The 22,708-nt window shown below is 43.4% G+C and overlaps 1 protein-coding gene and 1 pseudogene across 3 annotated transcripts in view; both read left to right on the forward strand.

Annotated features, from left to right (window-relative positions):
• SLC2A13 (solute carrier family 2 member 13) overlaps positions 1-22,708 on the forward strand; it is a 191,765-nt gene that overhangs the window by 118,847 nt on the left and 50,210 nt on the right. The window lies entirely within an intron of this gene.
• LOC144583361 (U1 spliceosomal RNA) lies at positions 21,959-22,111 on the forward strand (annotated as a pseudogene).

A 22,708-nucleotide genomic window follows, 5' to 3' on the forward strand; every position in this document is an offset into this window, starting at 1 on the left:
CAAGGGCTCAGTTCTTAAAGGGGTTTCAGAAATCTGCCCGTAGAACTTGTATAGATAGCACATGAGTCTTACTGAACAGCCTTAGTGGAAAATGAAATCATGCACTTGTATCATATGCGTCAGGATCTTTAACCTAAGTGAGAAGAAATCAATAGATGATTGAGTCAGAATTTAATTAAATAGGCATTTCTGGCAGAAGGAATGGCTTGTGGACCAATTTTGGAAAGTAGCACCACTTATGCTGAGTATCAGGCAACAATTAATTAACATGGTCCCTGGAAAAGCAAACAGCTTCAGACAAAAGAGATTGACCAGAACAACTGGGGAGCCTTGTGGAACTGAATCATCTAAACACCTTGTGATCAGCAATATCAACTCCTATTGAAGGCCAAAGACAAAGAGATGCACCCTGGTATGAATAACTGTGTGCATGATGATAGCCATCATAATCAACAGTAACCTAGAGATGTGGAAGGTTATGGAAAACTAGCACATTATATCTTTCAGGTACACATAGCATGGTTAGATGGAAATATACAAAGGTTGTCAGTCCCTGGAGGGCAGTAAGAATCTCTAGGATCAAAAATGAGATTAGGAACTCAGAATGTAGGAGGTAGCCATGAAGGGGGAGGGAGGAGATTACCATTTAGATTACTGGAGTAAATGAAGTTTTTTGGTCAGAATCCAGAGACATACAGATTGATGCTGGGTATATTACGTTTTATTTGAGCAGTAACAATGCACAAAATTGTAAAGTTGAAGTCATAGTACATACATGTCCTAACTGCTGATTAAGATGAAGGAATCATAGAAAAGGTATATGAAAAACTCAGCATTGTTATAAAAATGTATGAAAAAAAGCACCTGCATTTCATAATGGGGGATTTTAAAGCTAAAATAGAGAAATGAGTCTGTGGAAATTTTGTTGGGAAGCACAGACTAGGAGCACAGAATGTAAGTGAAGAATAGGTGATACAGTTTTGTGAAGAGCAATTCAAGTGATTGCCAGAGATACTTTACATATAGAAATTTCCACAAAATGATACTAACAAGATTGTAAGATTATAGATTATATCCAAATTAATTAGCAGTATAGAAAAACAGTTAACAGTGCAAATATACCTGACAGCCTGGATAAAATCAAATCATAATCCTGTCATCACTGCAGTTCATCTCAAAGAAAATACAAAACATCAAAGTAGAAAAAGCGTAGATATTAAACTGCCGGAGCAATACAGTGAAGTTTCTCAAACAGTAGCTTAATGTAACTTTTTCATTTGTGTGGTGATTGACTATATCTTTTTTCCTCCAGCACATAATTTCTTCACTGTTCCTAGAACAAGATTGAAAGCAGACCTGATGATAAAAACAGAATTGCTTTCACAACTTTTGAAAGCAGTTTAATGGGCATTTCCTTCAGGTGTAGGATATTTGAAGAACAAATCACAGTTGATGGAAAATCAAGTTAAAATAGATGCAGCTTCATGTGGGAACTTCAGTGTAAAATATAATTTATAGCTAATAAGAAATAGGCTCCAATTACAATGCAAATTAGTTGAGAATTTGAACCTTATGTCTGTATGTCGGCAAGCATTGTGGAAATTGTATCCATTATATCATCTGCCATCATGTAGTGTATTCTTTTGATCTGCCCTTCCTGCCACAAAGGAAACTGGAAGAGGATAGGACAGTGTTGGGATCTGGATCTTACCAAGCTATCAGCCCTCCATTGGGTGGATTTGAGTCGTATATGTAATTTGTACTGTGTGATTTTAGAGGTAGTCTATCTCTAGTAGAAAAGGTCAATGTGTGACTACTAATAGATCTGTTGAAAGACTCCCATCTTCTGTGGCAGTCCAGACCATCTTCAGTTTTGTTAGATTCTTTAGGAGAAAACAAATGGCAGATTCCTATACAGTACATGGATAGCCATATTGTATGTGAGCACAGTGTGCATAGCTGTGCACTGTGTAAATACTTGCTTGGCTAAATGATATATATTTAAAACAAATATGTACAAGACCTATCTGTCTCATGCAGTACAACAGATGCTTGCACAATGCTTTGCAGATCTTAGATCAGGGGTCTCAAACACGCGGCCCGTGGGCCATTTGCGGCCCCCCGAACATTAGATTGTGGCCCCCGCCTTGCCTGCCCCCCCAGCATGCATGTGTCACCTCTATGCCTGGAAGTTTTCCACCATTTTGCTTCTTCGTCGTTGTGCTGCTGCTGCTGCTAGTGGCAGCGAAGGAGGAGCTGGAGCCTAGCCCAAGCCTGAGCCAATGACTTTGAGGAAGAGGGCCGTTGCCGGGCGATGAGGACTTGTGCTCCCCCTGCCCCTCCTGCTGCTGCTTGGAGCCCCATAGGAAACTTTTACACTCCCCGTCGCCTGAATGTAAAGCTGCCCGAGAGTTCCCTTATCCTGGCTTCTGAGCAGGAAACTCCCAAGCAGCTTTACATTCAGGCGACTGGGAGTGTAAAAGTACAGTACTAAAAACTCATTTCAAAGCAGGAAGGCATAGCATTCTGTTGAAAATTCACACACAGGTAGCCAATTGAGGAACTTGCCAGCAGAGGGCGAGGCGGGGAAAAAGGAGAAGCATAGCGAGAATGAAGGAGCAGCTGTCTTGTCAGGTGACCCACGAAGAGCAGTGTGTGTGTGCGTGTGCGTGTGCGTGTGCGTGTGTGTGTGTGTGTGTGTATGAGAGAGAGAGACAGACAGACAGACAGACCTAAAATCTGAAGCTCCTGTGGCGCCAAACCCCTGAGATAAAAGACTGCAGGGCAGAGAGAGAGAGGGCTCCCCTTCTGGACACGTTGGTGTCAAGTACGTGCCGCCACTGCTGCTACCACTTCTGGTTGGGCTGAATTTTGAGATTGGTGGCTGTGTTGCCTGGTGGTTGGATACACGTGGAATTATACCACACAGGCCCAAACATGTCTTTTTCAAAGTCTTCAGTGAAGAGAAAGGTTGGTGATGAGCACAGACAATTTCAAGAAAAATGGGAAAATCAATATTTCTTTGTTGAACATAGGGACACCCCGACGTGTCTTATTTGAACAGAGAAAGTTGTGGTGCACAAGGAATATAATTTGAAACGTCATTACACAACTAAACACGCTGAGGAGTATGCAAAATACCAGGAAGATGAGAGAGCCAACCGGGTTGCCAATCTTAAAACATGTCTGCTGAGGCAACAAGATTTCTTCAATAAATCAACCAAAAAGAATAATGCAGCAGTCGAAGTCAGCTACAACATTAGCGAAATGATTGCTAAAGCAGGAAAGCCATTCACAGAAGGTGAATTTGTCAAAAACTGCATTTTACAGGCTGCAAGTACACTCTGTCCAGAAAAGGAAGGTCAGTTTAGCAACCTCAGCCTTTCTGCCAACACCGTGGCACAGCGCATTTCTGACCTGTCAAGTGACATTTATGACCAACTGTGTGAGAAAGCCAAATGTTTCGATGTACAGTGGTGCCTCGCTTAACGAGCGCACTGTATAACGAAGAATCTGTATAGCGATTCCTTTTTGGGGATCGCTGTACGGAGCTGCCCCAATCGCCGCACTCGCTTTGCGACGATTGGGGCGTCCGACGGCCATTTTGGAGCCGCCGAACAGCTGTTCGGCGGCTCCAAACTGGCCGCGGACGACCCGAAATGCCCCCCCGCAGCGTTTTCGCGACCTCGGTAAGCAAGGGGAGGGCGCGAAAACACTGATAGGGGGCCATTTCAGGTCATCCAGCGGCCATTTTGGAGCCGCCGAACAGCTGTTCGGCGGCTCCAAAATGGCCACCGGACCAGCGAAAACATCGCTGATGGGGTAAGTTTGGGCGCCTATTGGAACGCATTAAACTAAGTTTAATGCGTTCCAATAGGCTTTTCCTGCCCCGTACAGCGATGTTTTCGCATAGCGAAGGTTAATCCGGAACGGATTAACCTCGCTATGCGGGGCACCACTGTATACTCAGTTGCTTTTGACGAGACCACAGACATCACTGACACTGCCCAGCTCGCAATGTATGTCCATGGTGTTGATGACAATTTTGAAGTGATGGAGGAGTTGCTCACAGTAATTCCAATGCATGGCCAGACCACTGCTCAGGAGATATTTTACCAGCTGTGTGATGCCATCGAGAATGCCGGTTTGCCATGGAAGAAGTTTGCTGGAATAACAACCGATGGAGCGCCATCAATGACAGGGAGGAAAAATGGATTGGTTGCACTTGTTCAAAGAAAACTGGAAGAGCAGGGTGTGGAGGAAGCCATTGCTCTGCACTGCATTATCCATCAGCAGGCCGTTTGCGACAAATGCCTGAAGTTTGACACTGTGATGTCTATTGTTGTGAAATGCATCAACCAAATCAGATCCAGGAGCTTAAAGCACCGAAGGTTCCGGGCTTTTTTAGAGGAAATGGAGTCAGAATATGGGGGTGTGCTCTACTTCACCGAAGTAGGTTGGCTCAGCAGGGGAAATGTATTGAAGAGATTTTTGAGTTGAGAGCAGAAGTGAAAGACTTCATGGAGAAGGATGGAGTGCCTGTTCCCGTGCTAAGTGATCCCAAATGGCTCATGGACTTAGCTTTTCTTGTTGTTATCACACATGAGCTTAATGTACTGAACAAGAAGTTACAAGGCCAGGGTCAACTTGTCAATGCTGCCTATGACACTGTGAGAGCATTCTCCACGAAACTTGTGTTGTGGAAAGCCCAGCTCTCTCAGACAAACCTTTGCCATTTCCCAGCATGCAAGGCACTCGTGGATGAAGGCACACCATTCAGTGGCGGGAAGTATGTTGATGTCATTTTGAAGCTACAGGAGGAATTTGATCATAGATTTGCAGACTTCAAGACGCACAGAGTCACATTTCAAATTTTTGCGGACCCCTTCTCCTTTGATGTGCAAGATGCCCCTCCTGTGCTTCAAATGGAGCTCATTGAGCTGCAGTGCAACTCTGAACTCAAAGCAAAATTCAGGGAGGTGGGTGGAAAAGCAGACAAACTTGGGCAATTTTTGAGAGAATTGACCCCCAACTTCCCTGAGCTTTCCCGAATGTTCAGGCGGACCATGTGCCTTTTTGGGAGCACATACTTGTGTGAAAAGTTCTCCACCTTGAGGGTCTCAACTGCTTCCTCCCTCAAGCCAAATGTGGCTCGGCTATGCAAGAGGAAGCGCTGCCAGGTCTCTAGCAGCAAGAAGTAGGCAAGAGAAGCCATATTTAGAAGAACAGTTCATGTTCTTCAATGTTCTATTCATGTTCAAGACAATTCATGTTTAGAAGAAGATTAAAGTTTAAAGAACTGTTAATGCAGACATTTGAATCTGAATACAGCAGATATAGAACACTGAAGATACCACATATAGTCGCTCACTAGAGAATTATTATTGTTGTTGTTGTTGTTGTTGTTATAATTTTATTTATTCTGATTGACTGATTTGTTTTCTTACTATTTATTTATTTATTTAATCTTATTTTGTGTTTGAAAATAAAGGGATTTGAGAGGATTGAAATTCTTTAAGCAAAACTTTTCTGGTGGAAAATCTGATGTGGCCCAGCCTCATCCAGGCTCTGCCTCCAGCGGCCCCCAGGTAAATTGAGTTTGAGACCCCTCTCTTAGATGGAGCACAATTCCTATGAAAGTCTTTCTCTGGGCAAACATGTCCTAGAGCTGGTTTGTGTGCAGAGTTCATATGAGGTAGAGAAGGCAATCTTTGTGGAATTCATTAGTGACTGAGTCATCTACACAAAATTGGCCTTGCAAAGTTAGTCAACGCAACCTTCATATGAAGCATTGGTACTTCACAGTATTTTTTTTCTTAATATCTCTGTGATATGAAAAAGAGTTACAGATTGAAATATTGAACAATGGAATGGCATTTCATTTGAATCTATTCACACAATAGGCTGTTCTTCCTTCCTTGTGTAGTGAGGTGTTGTTGTTATGTGCTGTCAAGGCACCCCCAACTTATGGCAACTCTAAGAATGAATGACCTTCAAAATGTCCACCTCATATTAGGTCATCTTCTTTTCTTGTTGCCCTCACCTTTTCCTAGCATTATTGTCTTTTCCATTAAGTCTTCATGTGTCGAAAGCATGACAGCCTCAATCTTTCCATTTCTGTTTCTATTGAAACTTCAAGCTTGATTTGATCAAGGACTCACTTGTTCATTTTTCTGGTTGGTGATCAAGGTCACAAAGCTCTCTTCACAACACCATATTTTGAAGGTATCATTTTTTCTGTCAGCTTTTGTTACTGTTCAGTTTTCCCATCCATACATAGTAACTGGAAGTACAAATTCAACCAAGGTATACAAAATTGTTTAACAATTTCAATATTTGCATTGTCAACATTAAAGTTACATATTTCTTCTGTAATAATGTTACAGCTGCAGTTCTGCTTCTCTCCTTTCACCTTCCTCAGGAGTTGTTTGAAATCAAGCTGTTTTCTGTCAGTAATATGGTGTAATCTCTATGTCTTAAATTATTGAAGTTGTTTGATCTGTCAAATTTTGTTCTGTCTTCCATCTGAATCTAGTCTAGCTTCTCACATACTATGTTCTGTGAGCAGATTGAACAAATAATAAGATAAAATACTGTACACCCTTGTCTGACATATTTGCCTGTTGGAAACCATTCTGTTTCTCCATATTCTATCCTAACACTGGCTTCTTCTCACAGTTTGGAAGATTATATGGCATCCTGAGGTAAATCAGATTTATGCTCCCTGCTGGAATGATCACTTTTTATTTTGTACACTGGTGCCTCAACTTACGAGCTTAATCCATCCCAGAAGATGTTTGTAAGTTGAATCAGCATTTGCCACTGAAACCTGATTAATCCATTCCATCTGTTTTTGTTTGTATGTAGAGGCACCGGTTGTAAGTCAAAGCATTAGTTCCCATAGGAACTAATGCAAAACCGGTTAATCTGTCCTCTACCACTAGGGGGAGAATTTTTTTAAATCTAAGATGACTTAGGTTTAAAAAGGGCAGGAAAGGAGGGAAGGCAGGGAAAGTGGGAAATTTGAACTTTCAGTTGACAGTTGGACAGCAAAGGGGCTGCTTGTCTGCTACCTCGCTCGTCTCAGCGGTTAGAGAGTGTGGATACCGAGAGAGACTTCAGACTGCCTGGTACTGCCTGATACTGTACTGTACTGTACATACTGTATTTTGGGGGGGGGCTTTTTTAAATTTTTGATTTTTTGATTTTTGACTTTCCTTTTTAAAACAGAGAGACTGCCTGTTCTGGGTGAGTATACTGTATTTACTGTACATACAGGGTTTTTGCAGCTTGGGGGAAAATTTTTTGCAAGGATCTGTGCTGGCTAATGGGCTCTAAATGAAGTTTAGTCTTTTGGTTTTAAAATCAGAAACGTTTTTGCAAACGTCTGTTCTTGCTGCTGGGCTTTAAATGGAGTTTAGTCCTTTGGTTCTCTCTCTCTCTCTCTCTCTCTCTCTCTCTCTCTGTGTGTGTGTGTACATACACACACACACACACACACACACACACACACACACACACACACACACACACACACACACACATATCTATATATTCATACTGCATTACAGTTTTAAAGCCTTCAGTATAACTGTAAAGCCTATTATGTACAGTGGTGTCTCGACTTACGAACGCCCTACCTATAAACATTTTGACTTTGTTGTTGTTTAGTCGTGTCCGACTCTTCGTGACCCCATGGACCAGAGCACGCCAAGCCGTCCTGTCTTCCACTGCCTCCCTGAGTTGGGTCAAATTCATGTTGGTAGCTTCGATGACACTGTCCAGCCATCTCATCCTCTGTCGTCCCCTTCTCCTCTTGCCTTCACACTTTCCTAACATCAGGGGCTTTTCCAGTGAGTCTTCTCTTCTCCTGAGATGGCCAAAGTACTGGAGCCTCAGCTTCAGGATCTGTCCTTCCAGTGAGCCCTCAGGCTTGATTTCCTTTAGAAAAGATAGGTTTGTTCTCCTTGCAGTCCAGGGGACTCTCAAGAGTCTCCTCCAACACCACAATTCAAAAGCATCAATTCTTTGGTGGTCAGCCTTCCTTATGGTCCAGCTCTCACTTCCGTACATCACTACAGGAAAAACCATAGTATTGACTATTCGGACTTTTGTTGGCAAGGTGATGTCTCTGCTTTTTAAGATGCTGTCTAGGTTTGTCATTGCTTTCCTCCCAAGAAGCAGGCGTCTTTTAATTTCATGGCTGCTGTCTCGATCTGCAGTAATCATGGAGCCCAAGAAAGTAAAAGCTGTCACTACCTCCATATCTTCCCCTTCTATTTGCCAGGACATGATGGGACCAGTGGCCATGATCTTAATTTTTTTGATGTTGAGCTTCAGACCATTTTTTGCGCTCTCCTCTTTCACCCTCATTATAAGGTTCCTTAATTCCTCCTCACTTTCTGCCATCAGAGTGGTATCATCTGCATATCTGAGGTTGTTGATATTTCTTCCGGCAATCTTAATTCCAGCTTGGGATTCCTCCAGTCCTGCCTTTTGCATGATGTATTCTGCATATAAGTTAAATAAGCAGGGGGACAATATACAGCCTTGTCGTACTCCTTTCCCAATTTTGAACCAATCAGTGTTTCCGTATCCAGTTCTAACTGTTGCTTCCTGTCCCACATATAGGTTTCTCAGGAGATAGATAAGGTGGTCAGGCACTCCCATTTCTTTAAAGATTTGCCATAGTTTGTTGTGGTCGACACAGTCAAAGGCTTTTGCATAGTCAATGAAGCAGAAGTAGATGTTTTTCTGGAACTCTCTGGCTTTCTCCATAATCCAGCGCATGTTAGCAATTTGGTCTCTAGTTCCTCTGCCCCTTTGAAATCCAGCTTGCACTTCTGGGAGTTCTCGGTCCACATACTGCTGAATCCTACCTTGGAGGATTTTGAGCATAACCTTGCTAGCGTGGGAAATGAGTGCAATTGTACGGTAGTTGGAGCATTCTTTGGCACTGCCCTTCTTTGGGATTGGTATGTAGACTGATCTTTTCCAATCCTCTGGCCACTAAGATCACTAACCACATACCAGTTATTCCATAAATATTTAAGTTCATATATATGAACTTAAATATTTATGGAATAACTGGTGTGTGGTTAGTGATCTTAAATATGTGCTCTTACATCTAAACATAGATGATCTGGTCAAATCAAAAGCCTCTTAATTCTTTCAGAAATCAATCAGTAGTCTACTAGTGATTTGCAGACTGCTAATTCCTAATGTAGTCTACTTGCAGTTCAGTCTTCAAGATGGTTAGAGCTATTGTTTGCTTCCTTTGCTGTCCATTATTTTGTTTCAGTAGCAAGGCCAGCCTCTTACACCAGAAGATTTGGAAGTTTCCATGCCAAGCTCACAAGACCCAAATCTTAAAATGAAGCACATGTGCATGCTCAAACTCTTTCCCCCTATACGAATAAAAATGTAATTAAAAATGCAGTTTGGAAGCTTATGCTGTAGTGATGATGAATGAATGACCTTAAAGTAATTCCTGAAATTGTTTAAGCAATAAAAACTGTTCTTGAGTCCTAGCATGTAACCTTTTTTTAGTATGTTTCTCTCTCTATTAGATCTTCCAATTTAATTTAAAACCATGGAGGTTAGCAGAACATCTTTCAACACAAAGAGGTCAACCATCTGTCATTTCAGTAATAAACTCTGAAACATGACATACATTTTCTTTTAGATCAGTCACAATATTTAAAAAAAGAATATTTTTGTCATTAATTGAATGTTATTTATTTTCGAATGTTCTTTTAACAGTATTAAAAAGTTTATAGGTTATATTATCACAGATCAGGCAGGTACTCAGGAGTCGTGACACGCTTGATCCTGGCTAAATTGAAATGTGCCCCGGAAAACAAAGAGTTTGAACAAAACAAAGAAAAGAAGACAAAGTGATTGAAATGACTGTTTTCTAAACCAATCAATCCAGGTAGCACATCTGACATGTATTATGTAATCTTGAGATAGGAGCATAAGGAAAATCTTTAGAATTAAGTACAGTTACTTATCCTACTATTATGAGCAAGCAACATGTTCCAAATTACAACAAAGGTGACTAGAATTACTGATTCTTCTTACATATACATTAAGGCAGGGGTCCTCAACTTTTTTCACCCCACGGACTGGCTGGGGAAGGCGGGGCACCCCCTGCGCTTGTGCGCATGCGCGAATGAGCATGCTCTCTTTCTTGTGTGCGCTCATGCGCAAACTACGGCACAGCGCTCACACTGGCACCCTAGAGCGTGCGCGCAGGTACAAACACGCTGTGCAGGGGTGAGTGTATGCAGGGGGGAGGTCTATCTTCACGGCCCGGTCCAGCTCTGGCCACGAACTGGGGGTTGGGGAACTCTGCATTACAGAATAAGATTTCAACTTGCTTCTTAAAATTTGGCTACTGCTGCTAAAAAAATGCAGACAAAGCCATCTGCAAAAAAAGAACTACATTTTTAAAATGGCAGCAAAATATAAACTACATATAATTAAAATTTAGAAATCAAAGAAAGCTAGTAGCACATTAGCAAACAAGGGAAACAATGTTTATAACCTGCAGGTAGAAATTTAGTGGCGTAGGGACAGAACTACTCATAGCTGCCAAAGTAACTGTAATAATCACCTTTACCATGCCAAAGAAGTATTGTCAGAAAGTTATATAATGTTGTGGGTGGGGGGGAAGGAAGTCTGTAACTAAACAAGTTACTTATATGCTCTGTTCAGGATGCTTCAGTATGTTTTGTAATGGCACTTCTGCTTCCAGCTTGACATGGCAGTTTGCAGCTGGGTGCATAAAAATATCTCTGGAAGAGGCCAGATATACAGTCCCTGCAGTGCAGGTTTTTTGGCAGGGCACAGAGGGAGGAATGAAATGAAAGAAAAGCAGCAACTTTTGCAGGAACCAGCATACTGAATAATATTTCCAGTCTTCCCACCGTTGTTAGTCAGTTTTACCTACTACTAGGTGGAAACCATTTGTGCAGCCAAGACTTCATTCCAAGAGGCTACTTGGTTTCGCAATAGTCTCTAAGGCAACCCCTCTTGCTCGTCATAGAAAGTGAATATCTATAAATTCTCAGTACACCAAACAATACAATATGTTCTGATTCTGAGGTGCTTTGACTGTTCTTAAAGCTTAATTGTACATTAAACCTGAAAAGGCTTTCAGGTATGTGGAGAATTTTTCTTTAACAGATCAGTCTCTGTTCTTGGATAAAAGATGAGATCCTAAGTGTACACACATACACACACACACACACACACACACACACACACACAAAGACAGAATGTGTGTGTGTGTGCATGTATGTATGTGCACATACACACACATGGGTTGTTTGATCTAATAGGGTGTTGTACCCATTGGATAAAATGTGATGCTCACAGCAGAAGCTGGAAAATAATTCCAGTACAGTACCCTGTTTAAATAATATTACTGAAAATACTGCTGCTCATATCCAGGATTACTGTTGAAGCCAGTAAGTTCATCATTTCAAATTGTCTCTAGTACCCTCTCATCTAGTTTAGTCCATGTTGACATTGTTACCTGGTCTCTGTCAGATGTGGCAGCTCTCATACTTGACAGCTTCAGAGAACCATAAATGGCTTCAGGAACAATACCACAGAACTATCTGATAAAAAATACAAATATAAATTAAAAATTGTCATCTGTTGTACAAGTTTATTGTAGGCCTGTCTCTTCCTATATACTTTATCTGTACAGGTTATTGTCTGAGGCCCTGTTTCATGTGGGGAAAGAGTTACTGAGGAGTGCCTGGGGATGGGAGGAAAAGTCATATGTGTCTATAATTGCTAGAAATCTGACTGGCATGGAACAGAATCAGTAGAATAGAAGGGGCTTATAGGGCCATTGAGGTCACACCCTGCTCAGTGCAGGAATCCAAATCAAAGTAGATCTGAGAAATGGTTGTCCAATTTTATAATGAATGCCTCTAGTGTTGAAGCAATTACCACCTCCTGAAACAATTGGTTCCACTGTCGTACTGCTGTAACAGGATGTTTTTACTGATATTGAGCTGAAATTTGGCTTCCTCTAACTTGAGCCGTTATTACATGTCCTGTAGACTGGGATGATCAAGAACAGTTCCTACCACTCCTCTGTATGTCAGTCTTTCAAACATTTGAAAGCGCTATAATATCTCCCCTCAGTCCTCTTTTCTCAAGGCTAAACATGCCCAGTTCTTTCAGACTTTCCTCATAGAGCTTGGTTTCCAGTCCCCTGATCATGCTTGTTGCCCTCCTCTGAAGTTGTTCCAATTTTGTTGGCATCCTTCTGTAGCGACCCCAGACCTGCTGGAGTATCCCACCCTGTAGTTATGCTGCCACCAACCATTCGCTCTCCCAAGTCACCCAGACCAGGAATGGATTTTAATAAACAAGAGAACAAGGTTTATTGAAAAAACAAACAGGGTAAATAAAAGGATCAGGTAAATAGGATACTGGAACTTGGGATAGTCCCAATCATACACATACAACAGATTGGTTCCCACGGAACACTTTAAGGTAACGCACAGACCCTGAACCTATCCGTTCTGGCTACCTAGATAGAAACCTGAACCTATCAGGTATGTACTATCTGACGAACAGTTGTACCCAGTCTGACCCACAGACTCCAACTCCACTTCTCCACATCAGCTCTCTTACGAAGGACTTCCCCCAAATATATACAGTACAGCTCCTCCCCCCTGATGTCCCGCCTTCCACTCCCCATAGGATGGAACTTTCCCTCCAAACCCATGACAGACAGGTACCATCAGTGCTGTATGTGACACCTCCCCCCTTTATAAGTTGTTTTGCGGGGGAAAAGCTAGAGTGCTTTTCTCCAAAAAAAAAACAACCAGGATCAAAACACATAAACAGTTATACATTATAATACAATCCCATACCCCATACTTACTCACTCTAGGTCAAACATATCACTTATGCATTTAAACATTAATATTTGCAATACATTAAGTTACCTTTATTAATACAAACCAAGCCTGTTCAATAAACAGGTACATTTAACTTTTGGTCACCAATATACACAGTCCATGGTTTCTTCGCCGTCTTCACTCGTCGGGTCTTCTTGACAAGGCGTCAGCAACACAGTTCATTGTCCCTCTGACCACCTTCACTTCAAAGTCAAAATCTTGCAGGTTTAAAGCCCACCTCATAAGTTTACTATTATGTGTTTTCATTGTCTTTAACCACTGCAGTGGTGAGTGGTCAGTGCACAGAACAAAATGTCTTCCCCAGATGTAAGGTTTGGCCTTCTGAATCGCGTATACTATGGCCAGGCACTCCTTTTCCACGGTTGCCAAATGTCTCTCACCTTTCTGGAGTTTCCTACTCAGGTAGGACACTGGATGCTGGTCACCATTTTCATCCTCCTGGCAAAGAACTGCTCCTACCCCGCTGTTAGACGCATCGGTGTAGATGATGAACTCCCGGTCGAAGTCGGGAGCACGCAGCACTGGATAATGGATGAGCGCCTCCTTCAACCTCTGGAACGCCTCCTCACAGTCGCTGATCCACGGGATGCGGTCATCAGTCTTCTTCCTCGTCAGATCGGTCAGCGGAGTCGCCATCTCGCTAAACCTCGGGATGAACTTTCTGTAGTAGCCCACCAACCCAAGAAATGATTTGACTTTTTTCTTGGTGTTGGGTCTGGGCCAATCACGAACGGCTTCTATCTTGGCCTCTAGGGGTTTGATCACTCCTCCCCCTACTATGTGACCCAAGTATTTTATTTCTGGGCTACCCAGCTGACACTTGCTTGCCTTTACTGTTAGCCCTGCTGCACTTAACCTCTGCAGCACTATCTCCAGGTGTTTCAGGTGATCTTCCCAGGTATTGCTGAAGATCCCTATATCGTCAATGTAGGCCACAGTAAAGTCACTGAGCCCTGCTAAGGTCTGGTCCATCAGCCTTTGGAATGTGGCTGGTGCATTTCTGAGACCAAAACTCAGGACTCTAAACTCATATAGACCGAAAGGGCTGCAAAATGCGGTCTTTTCCTGATCCCTGGGATCAATCCTTAATTGCCAGTAACCCTTTACTAGGTCCAACGATGAAATGAACCGACAACCCCCTATGGTTTCAATCAGGTTGTCTAGCCTGGGCATTGGGTAGGCATCAGGAGTGGTTACGCGGTTTAATTTCCGGTAATCTACACAAAATCTAATGCTCCCATCAGGCTTGTCCACCAGGACTATCGGAGAGGACCAAGGACTAGAAGAGGGGATGATTATGTTCTCCCTAAGCATCTCGTCCAGCTCCTTCCGCACCTTGTCCCTATAGGGTCCCGTCACTCGGTACGGGGATACTGCTTGCGGGGGTGCATCCCCTGTGTGGATCCGATGCATCACTCCCTTCACTATCCCCGGCTTATTTGAAAAAACCTTATGATATTTAGTGAGCAGCACTTTTAGTTCTTGCTGCTGGTCTTGGGTGAGTGCAGGACTGATCTTCACCTCATCTGGGTTGTATTTCACTTCCCCTCTGCCCTCCCAGAAGGGCAATTCAGCTTCCTCACTCTCAGCTGCTTTTATGGCAAATAAAACCCTCTGTTCCCCTCTGTAGTAGGGTTTCAGGGCATTCACATGTACCACCCTCCGTGCTTGGTGTTCCTCCTGTTCTATAAGGTAGTTCAGGTCCGACATCTTGGAAATGACCCTGTATGGTCCTGCCCATTTGAGCTGCAGTTTGTTCTCTTTACAGGGCCTAAGCCAAAGCACTTCCTCCCCTGGGTTAAAGTGCCTCTCCCTGGCTTTCTGGTCATACCAGGTTTTCTGTCTGACCTTCTGAGCTTGCAGGTTTTCTGCTGCTAGCTCTAGGTTTCTCTTCAGGTCATTCATTAAAGTGTCTATATACGTCACAACATCTTGTGGGTCACCCTGGGTGATCTGCTCCCAATTCTGTTTGATTAAATCAAGTGGACCTTTTACTTTTCTCCCAAACAAAAGTTCAAACGGACTGAACCCGGTACTGGCTTGGGGCACTGATCGGTAAGCAAACAAAAGGGATTGCAGCTTCTGGTCCCAATTGTTTGGATTCTCTGCCAAGTAAGCCCTAATCATGCGCATCAGAGTCCCATTGAACTTCTCCGTTAACCCTTTACTTTCGGGGTGATAGGCAGTGGTTTCCTTGTGTTTAATTCCACAGATTTGCCATAACCGTTTCATGAGCTTTGATGTAAACGATGTGCCCAAATCTGTGATTATTTCTGAGGCAAATCCCATCCTGGACATATACCCCACCAAGGCATCTGCCACTGTGTTAGTTTCGATGTTAGTCAAGGGAATGGCTTCGGGGTACCTCGTGGCATGGTCCACAATGGTGAGAATGAACCGGTTCCCCCTCTTTGTGGCCTTGGGCAAAGGTCCCACAATATCCACTCCTATACATTTGAACGGGGTGTCAATCACAGGCAAAGGGCACAACTTCGCTTTGGTCCTGTCACGGTTATTCCCCTGCCTCTGACACACATCACATTGTTTACAGAACTCCTTGATCTGCTTCCCTATTTCAGGCCAGTAAACATTTTGTGTGATTCTCTGCTGTGTTTTGTTGACCCCCAAGTGCGCAGCAAACATGTCAGAGTGCCCCCTTTGTAAGATCATGGGGCGATACTTTTCAGGTACCACTAGCTGACTTCTGATCCCATCTCCCCCTTTTGAGACATTCATCAGGGTCTCTCTATATAAAATTCCCTTTTTCTCGTGAAATCTCGCTGGGGTTTCAGGTGTTAGCTGGGTGTCTGTCACCTTTTCAAAACACTTTTGGAGAGTGGCATCTGCCTTTTGCTCTTGGCCAAATTTGCTGTCTGTGGTTAAGGTTTCTGCCACAGCTTCGGGACTACCCTCATCTGCTTCAGCCTCGGGCTCTTCAGTACCCCCCTGAACTGTCCCCGTGGTAGCTTGTGAGCGTGTAATCACTAGCACCCGTTTCACATGTTCAGCCAGGTCATTTCCCACGAGCACGGCTGCTGGCAGAGTCGATGAAATCGCTAGACGCCAAACTCCCCTCCAGCCTTGAAAGCTCACAGGTACCTCAGCTACTGGCAGTGAGATCACCTGCCCCTCAATCCCTGCCACCTTCAGGCTCTCATTTGGGATTATATGCTTCCTAGGAATAATGTCTGGATGGCACAGGGTCACCTGGGAACAAGTATCCCTTAGCCCCCTATACTGATGGTCAAGTATTCCTACGTCCACCCCAGCGGCCTCAAACAATTGCGAATCTGTCCTAACTAGTAAGCAGCGCTTGACCTCCACAAGAGGACCATTTTCCCCAGCCTGATCAGCAGATGTAACTGGTCCAGAGTGAGTCGCCATGGCAACAGGCTCCCTCAGTGGCAAGGAGCTTTGCTCTGTCTGGACACAGAACACAGCTTTTGGCTTGGTTCCACTCAAATCATGAGGCAAATTTCCCTTTAGCTGCTTTAATTTCTCACACTCTGAGATTAGATGGCCCTTTCCTTGACAGAAATAACATTTTCTGCTGTACTTGGAGTCTTTCTCATCTGGTTTTGGTTTTCCCTCCAAAATCTGAGGTCTTGGTGGTTTCATGTCTGAGGGCTTCCCTTCAACATGGGCCCCTCCCCCCTTGCTGGTTTTTCCCTCTTCCCTGAGAGTACCTGCTGTAGGTTTCTTTGGGCTTACCCACAGTTTTCCCCTCAGCACCTAAGGGCTTCCTTATTTGGGAAATAAAATCTGCGATCTCCGCCGCTTCTGTCACAGTTTTCGGTTTCCTCTCTCTCACATGGAACTTTAGTTCCCCATGCAGGACTGAATAAAATTGCTCCAGCGCTATCAGGTCTTTGAGCTGCTGGAAGGTCTCTGTCCCCTCCTGAGACAGCCATTTCTCTAGCAACCTCACCAGTTGGGCCCCCACTTGGGTAAAAGTCTGCTTTGGTTTTTTTGTGAGTGACCTGAATTTTTGCCTCAGCTGTTCAGCATTTATCCCATGCCGGGCAAACACCAGTTTTTTAAACTCAGCGAAGTCTTTCAGCAGTTCCACTGGCATCTCTGCATAGACTTCTGCCAGGCTGCCACTGATTAAAGATCGCATAATGGTCATCTTCTCAGTTTCCCTTACTGAGAAGTCCACAAACGCTCTTTCCACGAGGGAAAAGAACACCTCAGGGCAATCTCCCTTGTTGTACACAGGGAGTTTCTTCAAGTCAGTTTTAGACAGGCTGCCTTCCCCATTCCCTGGGTTCCCCTCATTATTATTGTTATTCCTATTTCTACTCATTATTTCCAGCTTCTTCAGCTCAAACACCATTCTTTCTAACTCCAACTGTCTCTGTTTCTCTTCCCTTTCCATTTCAAATTGTCTTTGTTTCTCCCTTTCCCTTTCCTCCATTTCCCTCACCCTCAGTTCATGCTGTTGGGCTAGGAGCATTTTTCTGAGTTCTGAGGTCAGTTCTCCCGCGCTCTCATCCTGCACTGAGCCAAATTCCTCCTCAGAACCTTGGTCTCCCTGTGGTTCTCTCACTTCCCCCATTTCTGCCATTTGGCTTCGAGTCAAGGGCATAATCCCCCCAGACCAGGCTGCCTTCAAAAGTCACGCCTCAAAATAAAACGACGACTTTTTTTCCTTTTGCCTCAGAAACAGCCTTCTATAGACTGCTGCTGTCCCTCCAGCACCCACTTGCAACTGTTGCCAGACAGAATTCACCCCCTCTGCTAGGCCTCTCAGCAGACAGGCTAGATCACTGTTACTTCACACAGCTTTGCCTCAGCCCTTTCCCGCCAAAACGGGTTGCCTCAGAGCTCCCTAATCTAGTCCCCCAATCTGAGTTTGCACGTTCTTCCACTAGCCTACCTCCCCGTGAGGTAAGCCTAGAAGATTACCTACGCGCCCTCAGATTTTCCCTGACTAGACCCCCCCCTTGCTCTGGGCACACTAGCCAAGGCTTTGCTGGACCACTGGGCAACTGGACCAGTCGGATCCCACCCGCTGGACACCAATAAATGTAGCAACCCCAGACCTACTGGAGTATCCCACCCTGTAGTTATGCTGCCACCAACCATTCGCTCTCCCAAGTCACCCAGACCAGGAATGGATTTTAATAAACAAGAGAACAAGGTTTATTGAAAAAACAAATAGGGTAAATAAAAGGATCAGGTAAATAGGATACTGGAACTTGGGATAGTCCCAATCATACACATACAACAGATTGGTTCCCACGGAACACTTTAAGGTAACGCACAGACCCTGAACCTATCCGTTCTGGTTACCTAGATAGAAACCTGAACCTATCAGGTATGTACTGTCTGACGAACAGTTGTACCCAGTCTGACCCACAGACTCCAACTCCACTTCTCCACGTCAGCTCTCTTACGAAGGACTTCCCCCAAATATATACAGTACAGCTCCTCCCCCCTGATGTCCCGCCTTCCACTCCCCATAGGATGGAACTTTCCCTCCAAACCCATGACAGACAGGTACCATCAGTGCTGTATGTGACACCTTCTTAAAGTGCAATGTCCAGAACTGGACACAGTACTCTAAATGAGGCCTAATCAGTCCTATATAGAGGGGGGAGGAGCTAGTACTTCACAGAATTTGTAGACTATACTTCTGTTAATGCATCCTAAAATAACATGCTGGGCTCATATTCAGCTTTTGATGTACAATTCGAAGATCCTCCTTGTATTATTGAGCCAAGTATCCTCCTTTTTCTAACACTGATTTTGTCCATCCATCCATTCCCCCCCCGGTGTAGAATTTTGGACTTATCCCCGTTAAATTTTATTCTTTTGTTTTCAGTCCAATACTCAAACCTATTAAAATCTTCTTGATTTTTGTTTTTTTCTCCCAAGGTTTTAGCTATTCCACTCAATTTTATGTTATCCACAAATCTGATAAACATTCCCTGCATTCCATCACCTAAGTCATTAATAAAGACATTGAAGAGCACTGGACGCAGGGCAGAGCCTTGTGGAACTCCACTTGTTACCTCCTCCCAGTTTGAGAAGGATCCTTTGGTAAGCACTCTCTGAGTACGATTCTGGAACCAGTCATGTATCCATCTGACACTTGTGTCATACAGCCCACACCTAGTGAGGCTGCTGATCAGAATAATAATTGTCAAAGGCTTTGCTGACATCGAGATATAATACGTCTACAGTAGAGATGGGTATGAACCAGCAAAATGGCAGTTAATCTTGGTTTTTGGTTTGTTAAGTCCATGAACCACAAATCTATGATTTTTTCCCAACGAACCATGAATTGGTTTGTCAGCCTTCTAAAATACCCCCCTCCACACCTAGAGATACCTACTGCCCCCCACCCACTTCCTGCTGCCTCTATTGCCTCTCTACCTTTTGCTGCTGCTGCCTGTACTGCCACCACCTTTGCCATCTTGAAAAGCAGCCTGGCTGGCTCTCACAAACCATCTGCCTCAGCACATGCACCCTCTTCTCAGCTGACAACTTGAAAATAGCCAAAAATTCATTGATTCTTATTCATCTGGGCCATCATGTTTGACGAACATGAATTGATGAATTAGCGCCAAATTAGCAATTTTAGATTAATTTTCCAATTAGTTTTTTTCTTTGTGCCCATCTCATGTCACAGCATTTCCACCATCTATTAGGGAGGTTTCCCAATCAAAAAATTGAGATAAGATTAGTCAGTCTGTCAAGGGTTGTTCTTGTAGTTGACTTGTAGTTATTACTGCATTGTTTTCAAGGTACATGCAGAGTGATCACTTTATAATCTGCTCCAGAATTACCGTATTTTTCGCTCCATAAGATGCACCTCTCCGTAAGACGCACCTCATTTTTAGGAGAGGAAAACAGGAAAAAAATATTCTGGCAAATTCATAAGGCAGTAGCAATAGATAGATGTTGTCACATCAATTACCTCAAACTTCTTGCAGTGTACAACACGGTGAGAGCTTTTGAACAATTTGTAGTTGGCAAAGTTATTCCAATAGCCACAGACAACAACACTACAATGCTTTATATCAACCACCAAGGAGGAACAAAATCCATGTCTTTCTTGCTACTAACAGTACAGTTTTGGGACTGGTGTATTCTCAAGTATGTCATTTCACAAGTCAGACATGTACCAGAAGTGGAGAATCATGAAGCAGACTTCTACACCAAGATGACACACAATGAGTGGGAATTACCATCTCAAGTTTTAACACTTATAATGAATTGTTATTGCACTGAAAGAGATGAATAAACAGATTGTTGCTGGGTAGTCAATAAGAGCTATGATGAAGAAATCACCAGCAGCACAGGTGTAAGCAAACAGCAAAACATGCCTCACTTCCACTCCCTCCCTTCCTTCCTTCCTTCTTTACAGCAATAAAGTTTTCTCTCTCTCCATCATTCAGTTCTTTACTTTGCAGCATGCAGCATGTCCACAGAAAGTGTGCTTACTTTTATCAGCTTTTTGCAGCTGATCCTCCTGTTTCCTCCACTCTCTAATCATTTTTTCAGATGAGGAGGCCCAAAATGTCTCTGCACTGTTCACTGTTCCCATACTCCTTAGCATATTTTACTACCTCTAGTTTAAAAGGAATGTTATATGCTAGCATTTTCTGCTTTATCATCCTTGCACTGGTAGAATGAGTTCCCATACTCTGCAAGAAAAATGTGCCCCTTATACATCACGACATCTACTGCCTGCTTGCTTTTACAAATATAATCTCAAAGCAGCACAGAATGATAGAATAATGGAGTTGGAAGAGGCCTATAAGGCCATCAATTCCAACCCCTGGTTCAATGCATGAATCCAAATCAGAGCAGATCTGACAGATGGTTGTCCAATTTTAGAGACTACAATAGGATAAAATACAGTAGCTGGGAATCACAATGAAAAGATAAAATCTACCAGCAATATTGTAGAACAACAATGATTAAGAAAAACCAATAAAAACAGGGGGAGCGACACCATGCAGCTTTTGTTAACACAAAAATACTACTAAAATTTCTGTTTCCAGTTGTGTGTGTGTACGTGTGAAATGCTATTTATGAAATGTTGGGTTCTTAAACCAATTTTCAATATTTCAAAGCTTTACTTGGACATATTCAGATCTGTGATTCAGATCTGCCCTCTGCAATTCAAATTGCCTTACTCCTGATGAGTCCATAAAAACTGTGGCAAGCTAATACACCAAATAAAACCTGTAGCCCTAGTGGTAATATATTAAGGAAAGGAGTGTTAGGTCCCTTTTAGTTTCCCTTTTGAACTTTATTCTGCATGTGCTCAGTGCCTTTTTAATCATTCTGTGCTTCAGAATGAAATTTGGCTAACAATACACATTAGCCTCCCCCCCAGGTCCCTTAATGTTTTAAATATCTGCAAAATTACTTCTATTTAGGCTTAATTTATGGGGAAGTGATGCAGCTTACTACCAAGCTCTGAACTACAGACAGCTATATCTAGCCACCTTTTCCCCATCCAGCAGGCTCTCAGTAGTAATTTTATCTTCCCCTCACCATTCTCAGGCCTATAAAATAAATAAATAAATAAATAAATAAATAAATAAATAAATAAATAAATAAATAAATAAATAAATAAATAAATAAATAAATAAATAAATATTAATCTTACTGGCAATTTTAGAAGCTTTTGTTTCTGTCCTCTCTCTCTCTCTCTCTCTGGTTCTCCACATGTCTGGTTGGTCACATGGTCTAACTTCTCTGCAGAAGGTGAAGGGAAAGAGACTCCTTCCTGCTTTGCTTCTCCAATAGCCAATTGGGTGATGCAAGCAGGCAGATATGCTAATATCTGTGCACTGAAGGATTGTGGGAGGAACATCCAGCCCCTGATGGGGGTCCTGCAGGGCACCTCAAAACACTGAAGAGCTCTCCTGGCCTCTTTTGGGATTGGGGCTGTGCAGCCCTGTTCTGATCAGGAGGTGCAGCCGGGGGTCACCATGCCTTTGGAGGCTAGGGCACACAAAGGGCCAGGAGGCTTAGGGGCCATTCAAACTCAGACCTGGCAGGGGAGATACCATTGTTGTAAAAGTGGTTTTCCCAGGGTAAGGCCCATCTATTGCACTTCGGATGAGCTGACCCCTGTGATTTCCCCAAACATGGGAAAATCAACTGCCTAAGTGGGAGATTGTGTTTATGGTTTCCCCTGGTGTTTCTAGAACCACCCTTTGGTCCTTGGCTATTTTCACTGTTTGCTGCCATAGGCCTGTTTGCCTTGCTGGTTTTCCAGGTGGGCTGCAGGAAGCAGGTCCTGGGAAGCTAGCAGTGCAGAATGGTGAGGTCTAAACAGCAAGCAGTCTCTGCTGCCAGTTCAGAGGCCTCCCAGCATGGCAGTGGGAGGCTTTTGGGTGGTGGTGGCTGAACCCTGGGTTACTGCATTCACTCCATAAGACACATGTACTTTCCCTCCCACCTTTTTGGAGAGAAAAAGTGCGTCTTATGGAGCAAAAAATACGGTAATGTCAGGCTGACTGATCTGTAAAATACTTTGGTAGGTAATGTGTAGCCCTTCAGATGTTGATAGGCTGTAACTCCTATTGTCTCTCACCACTGGCTGTGTTGGATAGGATTAATAGAAATTGCTACCCAGCAACATCCAGAAGAGCAGCATGTCTCCCCGCTCTTGGCAGTGGGTGCCTGATTATCTAGCAGATTTCGGAGGGAAAATGGGCTGGCTGGTTTCTTGTTGCCTACACTGTGTGCAATTTTTAATAATGGCAACTCTTCTTCTGAAACCAATTATG

Source organism: Pogona vitticeps, chromosome 5 (genome assembly GCF_051106095.1).
Source record: "Pogona vitticeps strain Pit_001003342236 chromosome 5, PviZW2.1, whole genome shotgun sequence".
Classification (NCBI taxonomy): Eukaryota; Metazoa; Chordata; class Lepidosauria; order Squamata; family Agamidae; genus Pogona; species Pogona vitticeps.